We start from the raw sequence: 10,095 nt of genomic DNA, 5'->3' as shown, positions 1-10,095 counted from the left end.
ACTGTGTTAAAGGATATACTGTAGCTGTGATAAAGGAAAGACTGTAGCTGTGATGGACAGACTGTAGCTGTGATACAGGACAGACTGTAGCTGTGATAAAGGACAGACTGTAGCTGTGATACAGGACAGACTGTAGCTGTGATGAAGGACAGACTGTAGCTGTGATACAGGACAGACTGTAGCTGTGATGAAGGACAGACTGTGGCTGTGATAAAGGACATACTGTAGCTGTGATGAAGGACAGACTGTAGCTGTGATGAAGGACAGACTGTAGCTGTGATAAAGGACAGACTGTAGCTGTGATAAAGGACAGACTGTAGCTGTGATAAAGGACAGACTGTAGCTGTGATAAAGGACAGACTGTAGCTGTGATAAAGGACAGACTGTAGCTGTGATAAAGGACAGACTGTAGCTGTGATAAAGGACAGACTGTAGCTGTGATAAAGGACAGACTGTAGCTGTGATAAAGGACAGACTGTAGCTGTGATAAAGGACAGACTGTAGCTGTGATAAAGGACAGACTGTAGCTGTGATAAAGGACAGACTGTGGCTGTGATAAAGGACAGACTGTGGCTGTGATAAAGGACAGACTGTAGCTGTGATGAAGGACAGACTGTAGCTGTGATGAAGGACAGACTGTAGCTGTGATGAAGGACAGACTGTAGCTGTGATGAAGGACAGACTGTAGCTGTGATACAGGACAGGCTGTAGCTGTGATACAGGACAGGCTGTAGCTGTGATACAGGACAGGCTGTAGCTGTGATACAGGACAGGCTGTAGCTGTGATACAGGACAGGCTGTAGCTGTGATACAGGACAGGCTGTAGCTGTGATACAGGACAGGCTGTAGCTGTGATACAGGACAGACTGTGGCTGTGATACAGGACAGACTGTGGCTGTGATAAAGGCCAGACTGTAGCTGTGATAAAGGACAGACTGTAGCTGTGATAAAGGACAGACTGTAGCTGTGATACAGGACAGACTGTAGCTGTGATGAAGGACAGACTGTAGCTGTGATACAGGACAGACTGTAGCTGTGATGAAGGACAGACTGTGGCTGTGATAAAGGACATACTGTAGCTGTGATGAAGGACAGACTGTAGCTGTGATGAAGGACAGACTGTAGCTGTGATAAAGGACAGACTGTAGCTGTGATAAAGGACAGACTGTAGCTGTGATAAAGGACAGACTGTAGCTGTGATAAAGGACAGACTGTAGCTGTGATAAAGGACAGACTGTAGCTGTGATAAAGGACAGACTGTAGCTGTGATAAAGGACAGACTGTAGCTGTGATAAAGGACAGACTGTAGCTGTGATAAAGGACAGACTGTAGCTGTGATAAAGGACAGACTGTAGCTGTGATAAAGGACAGACTGTGGCTGTGATAAAGGACAGACTGTGGCTGTGATAAAGGACAGACTGTAGCTGTGATGAAGGACAGACTGTAGCTGTGATGAAGGACAGACTGTAGCTGTGATGAAGGACAGACTGTAGCTGTGATGAAGGACAGACTGTAGCTGTGATACAGGACAGGCTGTAGCTGTGATACAGGACAGGCTGTAGCTGTGATACAGGACAGGCTGTAGCTGTGATACAGGACAGGCTGTAGCTGTGATACAGGACAGGCTGTAGCTGTGATACAGGACAGGCTGTAGCTGTGATACAGGACAGGCTGTAGCTGTGATACAGGACAGGCTGTAGCTGTGATACAGGACAGGCTGTAGCTGTGATACAGGACAGGCTGTAGCTGTGATACAGGACAGACTGTGGCTGTGATACAGGACAGACTGTGGCTGTGATAAAGGCCAGACTGTAGCTGTGATAAAGGACAGACTGTAGCTGTGATAAAGGACAGACTGTAGCTGTGATAAAGGACAGACTGTAGCTGTGATAAAGGACAGACTGTAGCTGTGATAGAGATCAGACTGTTACTGTGATAAAGTAGAATGTAACTGTGATAGAGAGCAGACTGTAGCTGTGATAATGGCCAGACTGTGGCTGCGATAAAAGATGGACTCTAACTGTGATAAAGGACAGAATCTGACTGTGATAAAAGGCTCTGGATGAATTCAGACATTGTTTCTGAGCCGAAGAAACTTCAGTATTTTAAAAGTCATGCGGTGTCACAGCCCCACTCGGCCCATGAACCAACACAACTGGTTAAGAGCGTTCTTCTTCTTTGGATTTTAAACGGTGTCCTTTAAACCTCCACTAGGGAAACTGTTTTTCATCCAAACCCTCTCTTTCTCTGCTGCGTACTTTGTTCTCACTGAGAAAAGGATATTACCTCTTTAACAAATGTTGAAAAATGAATCGTTTAATTTCCCGTACTGCTGGAAAGCAGGTAAGCACCGACAGCATCTGCACCAACACACACACGCACGCACGCACAAGACTCCTGCAAACACACGCGCACGCACACGCGCATGCATAAACACACACATGCACACGACTGCACATATACAAACACACGCACACGTACACGTCTGCACAAACAAACAAACGCATACGATTGCACACACACACACACACACACACACACTCGCGCGCGAGCAAGAGCAAGAGCAGATAAATTCCTGCATGCTCATGCATGCACGCAAACACACACATGAACAAGCTCACACCAACACACGCACACACATACATACACACACACACACTTACCCCCTCTCTCTGGCTGCAGTGGAGAGGCCACCCCGATATTCTCCGGTTTCTCCTGCAGAAAGTAATCTAATGAACATTATCAGCGGCTAATGAGAAGCTTAATTACTCAGATACTGCAGATTATCTCTGCATAATTAACTGTGTCTGTCAGAGGCAATTAGCATGACGGGAATTAGGAGGGGGGAGTTAGGGGGAGGGGAGGGCGAAGAGGAGGAATTGATGAGGAGAGGAAGAGGAGGAGGAGGAGGATGAGGAGAGGGAGAGGGAGGGAGAATCGATGGATAGGGAAGGAGACACAGGGAAGGGGTGAGGGGGCAGGAGGAGGAGGACGATGAGGAAAGAGTCGGGCAGAGTAGGAGGAAGAGGAGCAGGAGGATTGATTTAGGAAAGTTTTGGAAGCTTCTTCCCAACACGATTTCAAGAACCCATTTTTACGACGTAAGATTCCTTCAGCGCGACCCGAGCGGCCTGACCTCCTCGTGTGCTCCTTGGTAGTGACGAACAGCAGGCGATGTCTCCAGCGAACTCCCAGAGAAACGCTCTGTGCTGGCTGAGAGAGCTCTGCAGCGTCTCCATTGATCATCCCATTGATGGCGTGTTTGATCCGGTGGCGCCGGGCCCCCGGAGGGGCCAGGAACACTTAACAGGGCCCCAGCCGCGTGCGGCGGTGTTTTGAAGTAGCAGTCGTAGGAGCGGCTGCTAGCTCACTGTACTGGTGACGTTAGAACTTGATCTGTGTTCTCCCGACTCTGTCATGTACTCTCGCGCGCCCTTACACACGCACGGACACACGCACGCGTGCACGGACGTGCGAACGGACGCACGCGCCAGCTCGCAGTTTCTAGCTGAACAGCCGAGCAACGCAAACCCTTCCCCTACACAACGACATTCAGGACTCGGCTAATAAGGCACACGGACGTGCACGCACGCGCACGCCCCTAGGGGGCCTGATGGCTTCTCTAAACACGTTTTTTAACTTTTGAAACAGAAATGTTGAGTTATATAGCTGACCTGCAGAGTGGTCATACGTCATATGTGTCCGTCCTTTGGTTCGTTCCCTCCCTGATAGTGTAACTTGTACAGCACATCTGACAAATGTATGTCCCAGTATGGATGTGTGTCCCAGTATGGATATATGTCCCAATATGGATATTCATTCACATTAATGATTTATTTGTTTTACTGTGACCTCTGACCCCCCTTTGCCCCCCCCCTTGATACTGGTCTAGATGGACCAGTATCAACGGTTGAACTGGTTCAACTCTCCTGTCATCTCTTCTTCCTCTCATGTTTTGTGTAATTACCCTGGGGTTAAATTCCCCCCTGTCCAGTGACGGATTGATCCCTCGACCAATCAGACGCTTCGGTTTGTCTGGCCGTCGTTTGGTTGGGTCTTGCAGATATCAGTGTAACGCACTCACAAACAATTTAAGGCTCAGTTTGGAAGATGAATGTCTCTTGTAAATGATGACTTTTCCCTTTCTTGAACTGAATAATTTATAACGTGTATATGCTCACTGTCACCGGCCTCCTCGAAGAGGAAGAATCCCATGTGGTTGATCCAATATTCATAATTCAACAATAATAGAGTGCAATACTTTGGCAATATAATATGATGAAACATTTATCTTTTCACACACACACACACACACACTGAAACAGAGCAAGGATGTCAATAAGGAGCATGTATGGGGTAAGAGGGGTACCCTCCTCACGACCGTGTCCGTGGTCAGGCAGTGTGACTCCAAACCAAAGGGTTCTGGGTTTGATTCCCAGCACAGCGAGACTCCTTCGACCCCCCCACCCCCCTCCCACATCTGCTCCTTAATGCCGATTATCTGGTAGCACCGTGGATCCATGTGGAGACCAGCGTCCGCTGAATGATAAATGATGTGCGTGTGCATGCGTGTGTGTGTGTACATGGTCGAATGTGTGCGTTTGCCCGTGCGTGCGTGAATTCGGCCGTTCGGCGCCGGGATCGATCGATCGATCGAGAGAGAGAGGGGGGGGGGGGCCCTGAGCGAGGGCCCCTCCAGCGCCCCTCCAGCGAGGGGCCCGGCTGAGTGCTGCGCGTGGCTCCCGGCCGCCCCGCGGTGTGGATTAGGCGAGGCCTGAACTTGGGGACGGGAAGGACAGAGCAGTCAATAAGCGACTGATTAATGATAATGGCATGCAAGCACAGGGGATAATCTCCTTAAGCTCTTTTATCTCGCCGCTGATTGACTGGGAGCGCCGGGGAGCGTCCCCAGACCAGCGTGTGCCGCGCGCTCCACGCATCCACCAGACCGCACATGGGTGTGGTCTGACGCTCGGATCATCCCAGTGTCCATCCCCCATGGTGCACTTGTACTGCTACACACACACACACACACACACACACACACACACACACACACACACACACACACACACACACACACACACACACACACACACACACACACACACACACACACACACACTTTGTCTTTGTGAATTCAGATCCACGTCACCGAGGAGCAGGTAGGAGTTGAGGCTCTTGCTGGCCGAGGCCTCGGGGTACAGCGGGTGTGTTTGCCCTGCGATGAGATGAAGGAAGTAGCAGAACTCTTGATTCCAGCGCCGCTCCCTCAGCGCTCGTTGGGTTTCCGTGTTTTTTTTTTCTCCCGTGGGAAGTGAGGAGCGTCGCCAGGGCGACCGGTACGAGATGGGATGTTCCGCGGGGGCCCGTCCCCTCCTGACGCGGCACACGGAGGCGAACGTGTGAATGAATGGATGTATTCAGCGCGACTTCAGCCCGCGCTACCTTCCACCAGGCCCTACGTCCCTCGCCGCCCCCCAAACACCTGCCGCCGCCACCGCCACAGTCATCACCCCCCCGCCCGATCCGCTCTCACCTCAACGCGGGACCCCACCGCCATCACCACGACAACAGATCCCCCCCCCCCCCGCTGCACTACTTTACCCCCTCCCACAGGGATGGAAATCATTGTTTGTTTTTCGGACCGCTGCGATCAATCCACCCCAGGCCCGGAACGTCGGGAATGGAGGAGATCTCACGCCTCGCTCTCCGGCTCGCTCGCTCGCCCTCTCGCCGCTAATTTATGCGCCCTCATGAATGCAATTATCCGCCGTGTCCACAGTGGCAAGAGGGAGGCGGGAAGATGGCCGCCCCAGGACGGACGGGATGCCGGCTGAAATGTTTATGAGGGGCTTGTGGTCGCCGTGTTGCCGCGGTGATGGGCACCCCCCCCCCCCCCCCCCCCCCGTCACCTGACCTCTGACCCCTGGGGGTCACATGGGAGACGAGGGTTCGTTGGCATCCGTCCGTCCATCTCTCCATCTCCATCTTGTTTCTCCCCCTATTTCTCAGGGGGGGGGGGGGGGGGGTGGTGTGTGTGTGTGTGTGTGTGTGTGTGTGTGTGTGTGTGTGTGTGTGTGTGTGTGTGTGTGTGTGTGTGTGTGTGTGTGTGTGTGTGTGTGTGTGTGTGTGTGTGTGTGTGTGTGTGTGTGTGTGTGTGTGTGCATCCCTTGTGTATTCTTGCTCCACCAGTTTCCCCCGTGTTCTTCCTCTCACTTTACTTTCTCTTCCCTTCTTCTTCAACTTAACCCACGGCAACAATACAACTCATACAAGTCCACACTCGTAGTAGAAGAAGTATTTTGTCTATACGTTTTGAGCTAGTTACGTTTGCTAGCTACATTTTTCTTGGCTAGCCAGCTCTATACGTCCGCTACTGTGCTGCTGTGAACTAGCCAGGCGCTTTGTTGACCACTCTCCTGTTTGTGTGTTCTTAGGCATCAAGCTAATGCACGCTGTCTGTGTGTTCTCCGCTAGCTACGTACTCTGGCTACGGTACTGTTTTAGATGTTCCTGGCTAGCAAGCTAGCGTGTTAGCCAGCGACGCAAGCTGGGTCCTCTATTGTTTGTGTGTGTGCTTGGCTAGCTCACTATATGTGCTCTGGCGACTCTCATGTGTGTATGTTCTCCGCTAGCGACGTACGGCGGCAACGGTACCGTTGTTCCTGGCTAGCTAGCTAGCTCGTTTTTCCTGGCCACCGTACCAAGCGGACCTGGGCGTGTTTACTCACCACAGCCAGACACGCCGCTGAGTGATGGGTAGAGCCGCGACCGGTCGATATGGCTTTGGATCGAGGATGGAGGGGGCTGGAGGAGGAAGGGGGTGGAGGAGGGATGGCGGGGGGTATGAACGCAGAAAGGAACCGGTTCTGTTTGTCGGGTGGCGGGGTTGCGGTGTGTTTTGTAGGAGAGGCCGGCTGACAGAAGCGTAATTGGCTTGAGGATTGATTTCGGGGGAACTTTGGCTGATTTCGGATAAGAGGCGGCGGCCGTCCCTCCGGAAGCCCCGGAATAAGAGCTCCTCTCCTGGGGAGCTTCAGCCAGGAGTACCCCCGGTGCTCCAGGAGGTAGAGCCCAAGGGTTGCTGAATCAATCCCCATCAGGTCCTCTAGCGTTCGAGGGCCTGCTGCTCCTGAGGGTCATAACGTAGGGCTGCGTGCGGATTAACAGAAACAGGCAGTGATCTCGCTCTAGCTCTCCCTCCGTTGTTTGGTTTTATCCTCGTCTGTGGAAGACTGTGCTGTGAAGCATTTTGTGTCCAAACTATTCTCTGGCACTTAAAAAAGGTACTTAGGGTTAGTACCGACAGCGATATATTGTTTATTCTCCTGCTGACAAATGATAAAAGCATCTGTTGTCCCTACATGAAAATGTAATTCTCGTTATCATTTATTTTTTATTTTTTGTGCTGTAACTCACAGTGTTACAGCTGTTTGATTGACAACAGCTTTGACCTTTCGCAGCTTCTAAGCACAGGTCAGAGGTCAAGGTCTGTTGCGTTGCATCGAACTCAGGACCAACCGCTCTTGACTGAAGACATGATGCTTAACGGCTCAGGTTGTGGTTTTATTGTGTGGTGACACTCCTGCTCAGTTTAACACCGCTCGCCTCGCTCCTTGAGCTCTGAGCTTCCCCGGGCCGAAGGCTTGTTGTGATTTTGGTAACAATTTCAGTTAATCCCTCTTTGTTGTCTTTTTGTGGTGTGTGTGTGGATGTGTTATTGTGTGCGTGTGTGTGTTTTCTTGTTTGTGTGCATGTGTGTTCTTGTTTGTGTGCGCCTGTGGTCTTGTTTGTGTGCGTCTGTGTTCTTGTTTGTGTGCGTGTGTGCGTTCTTGCGTGCCTGTGTGTGTTCTTGCGTGAGTGAGTGTTAACCCGGTGACGTATAACGTTTGTGTGTGAGTTTGATTGCGGTATCACCGGGCTCACCAAAGCCTTCATCTTAGTTTTTCTAGATCAGCATCAGTTTGCATTGTTTCGGTTCCACTAATAAACGTCCTTTCTCTAATCCGGTGGATTAAAGCGCTGTGCAGCCGAGCTGGGGGTGGACCGCTAGATGCTAGACGCTCGCCCATCTACCTGGAGGTGGGTGTTAGCTAGGCTCACCGGGAGGGCGTGTTGCCAAGCCTGGCTCCCTTCATCCTGGCTTGTCAGTCAACGCTCGTCGAGATACCAAACGTAATCCAACTCTGCCGGTAACAACAGCTTCCTGTTTGGTTTGGCCCTTTTCTATTTTCTGTTTTAATCTTTTCCTCCCAGCGTTAGCGTTAGGGGGTTGACGTGGTCTTGATACCGCCAGAGCTCTTTATCAGGTGATTTCCGCGGGGATAGAAAGCGATCTCCCTCGCTCGCTCGCTCAGCACTCGGCGAGGGGGCGGGGGGGGGGGGGGGTAATTTAGCCGGCGGTTCGAGCCAATCAGATTTGGAGTGTTTGGCTCTTCTTGACAATCCGTCCGGCGACTCTTATCTCCACCTGCATCTCCACCCGGATCTCCACCTGCGAGACGGCTCCACTGATGGAGCCACACAGACGCCTGATCCCCGCCACAGCCCGACAGATAGAGGCATCACTCCGCCGACACCGTCAGGGACACACACACGCAGGCGCACGCACACGCAAACGCAGACACACCCACGCAGATACAAACACGAGCAGGCACGCATGGGGATGCATGCACATACACGCGCACGCACGCAGACTTGCACACACATGCCCATACACGTGCGTGCACCAACACACGCACACGTGCGGTTGTAGACGGACACGCATGTATACGTGCACGCGTGCGCACACACACATACACATTCACACATACGCGCTCGCACGCACACACATACGTGCACGTACATGCATGCACGCGTGTATGCACACACATACACGCGTATGATCGCATTGCACATAAACACACACAGACGTGCGCACGCAGAGTGACGCACACACATACGCGTGCAGACACAGACGCACATACTCACGCAGACACGCACACATATGCACGCACAGGCTCACACAGACAGAATCACAAACATACATGTGCACACACGACGTACACACACGTGTGGTTGTGCATGACCATGGACACAATACTGTATATCGTGAGTGTGTGTGAGACCTAACACTAGTTGAGGATTATATAACGGTGGAGCCCTGTTTATTTGACACATTTTCACACAAGTCTTCGGATTCCGTCTTATGCAAGTCCTTTGCTATTGATTTAATTAAGTCAATTAACCACGGACTAAAATGTAATATATTTCTGTCCATTAGAAAAACACTTATTTTACAATATTTTGGTCAACAAAAAGCTGTGATCATAGCTCATGCTGATTGGTCTGGCTGGCGGTCAACCGACAGCTAGCAAAACTGTCCAGGCACACAACTCAATGACCGCTTTGCATTTCTCCCCCCAATAAAACCAGAAGCAACACACCCAGGCCTCCCCGCATGCACATCCGAGAGACGCACACATGTAAACACTCACACACATGCACGCATAACACAAACACACACTAACGCATTCTTGCATCTAACACACACAATTGCATGCAATGCAGGCAGGCAGACAGACAGACAGACAGACAGACAGACAGACAGGAGTGTGGACGTTACTAACGGTGTGGTGTGGATCCCTTTGTGGGGTCCTGCCGGGTGGGAGGAGCCACCAGCGCGGGGGGGGAGCCCATCAGGGGCTCCGGCCCCCATCAGGGGCCGGAGGGCCGCAGCGCATGAGATGGTCATAGACGCAGGAACACAGGCCACCGTGTGTGTGTGTGTGATGCATGGGTTTGTATGCGTGTGTGTGATGCTTGTGTTTATGTGCGTTTGTGTTATGCGTGTGTGTTTGTAGGCATGGTTGTGTGTGTGTGTGCATGTGTTGTGTGTGTCTCTGGGATGTGTGTGCGTTAACCCCGGGGCTGCGGTGGCATCGGACAGGAAGCTGCCGGCTGCCCTCTGACTGCCTACTTCCTGCGGCCCCGCCGCGCACATCAGCGTCTTTTAAACCCATTGCCCCCCCCCCCCCCCCTCACCCTTCCCCCTCCCCCCTCCTCCCCCCCGCTCTCAAGGTCCTACGCTTCAATCAATAGAGGCTATTGACC

This window comes from Gadus chalcogrammus, chromosome 19, assembly GCF_026213295.1.
Source record: "Gadus chalcogrammus isolate NIFS_2021 chromosome 19, NIFS_Gcha_1.0, whole genome shotgun sequence".
Lineage (NCBI taxonomy): Eukaryota > Metazoa > Chordata > Actinopteri > Gadiformes > Gadidae > Gadus > Gadus chalcogrammus.
The sequence above is the reverse complement of the archived record's forward strand: the minus strand, read 5'-3'. Positions refer to the sequence as shown.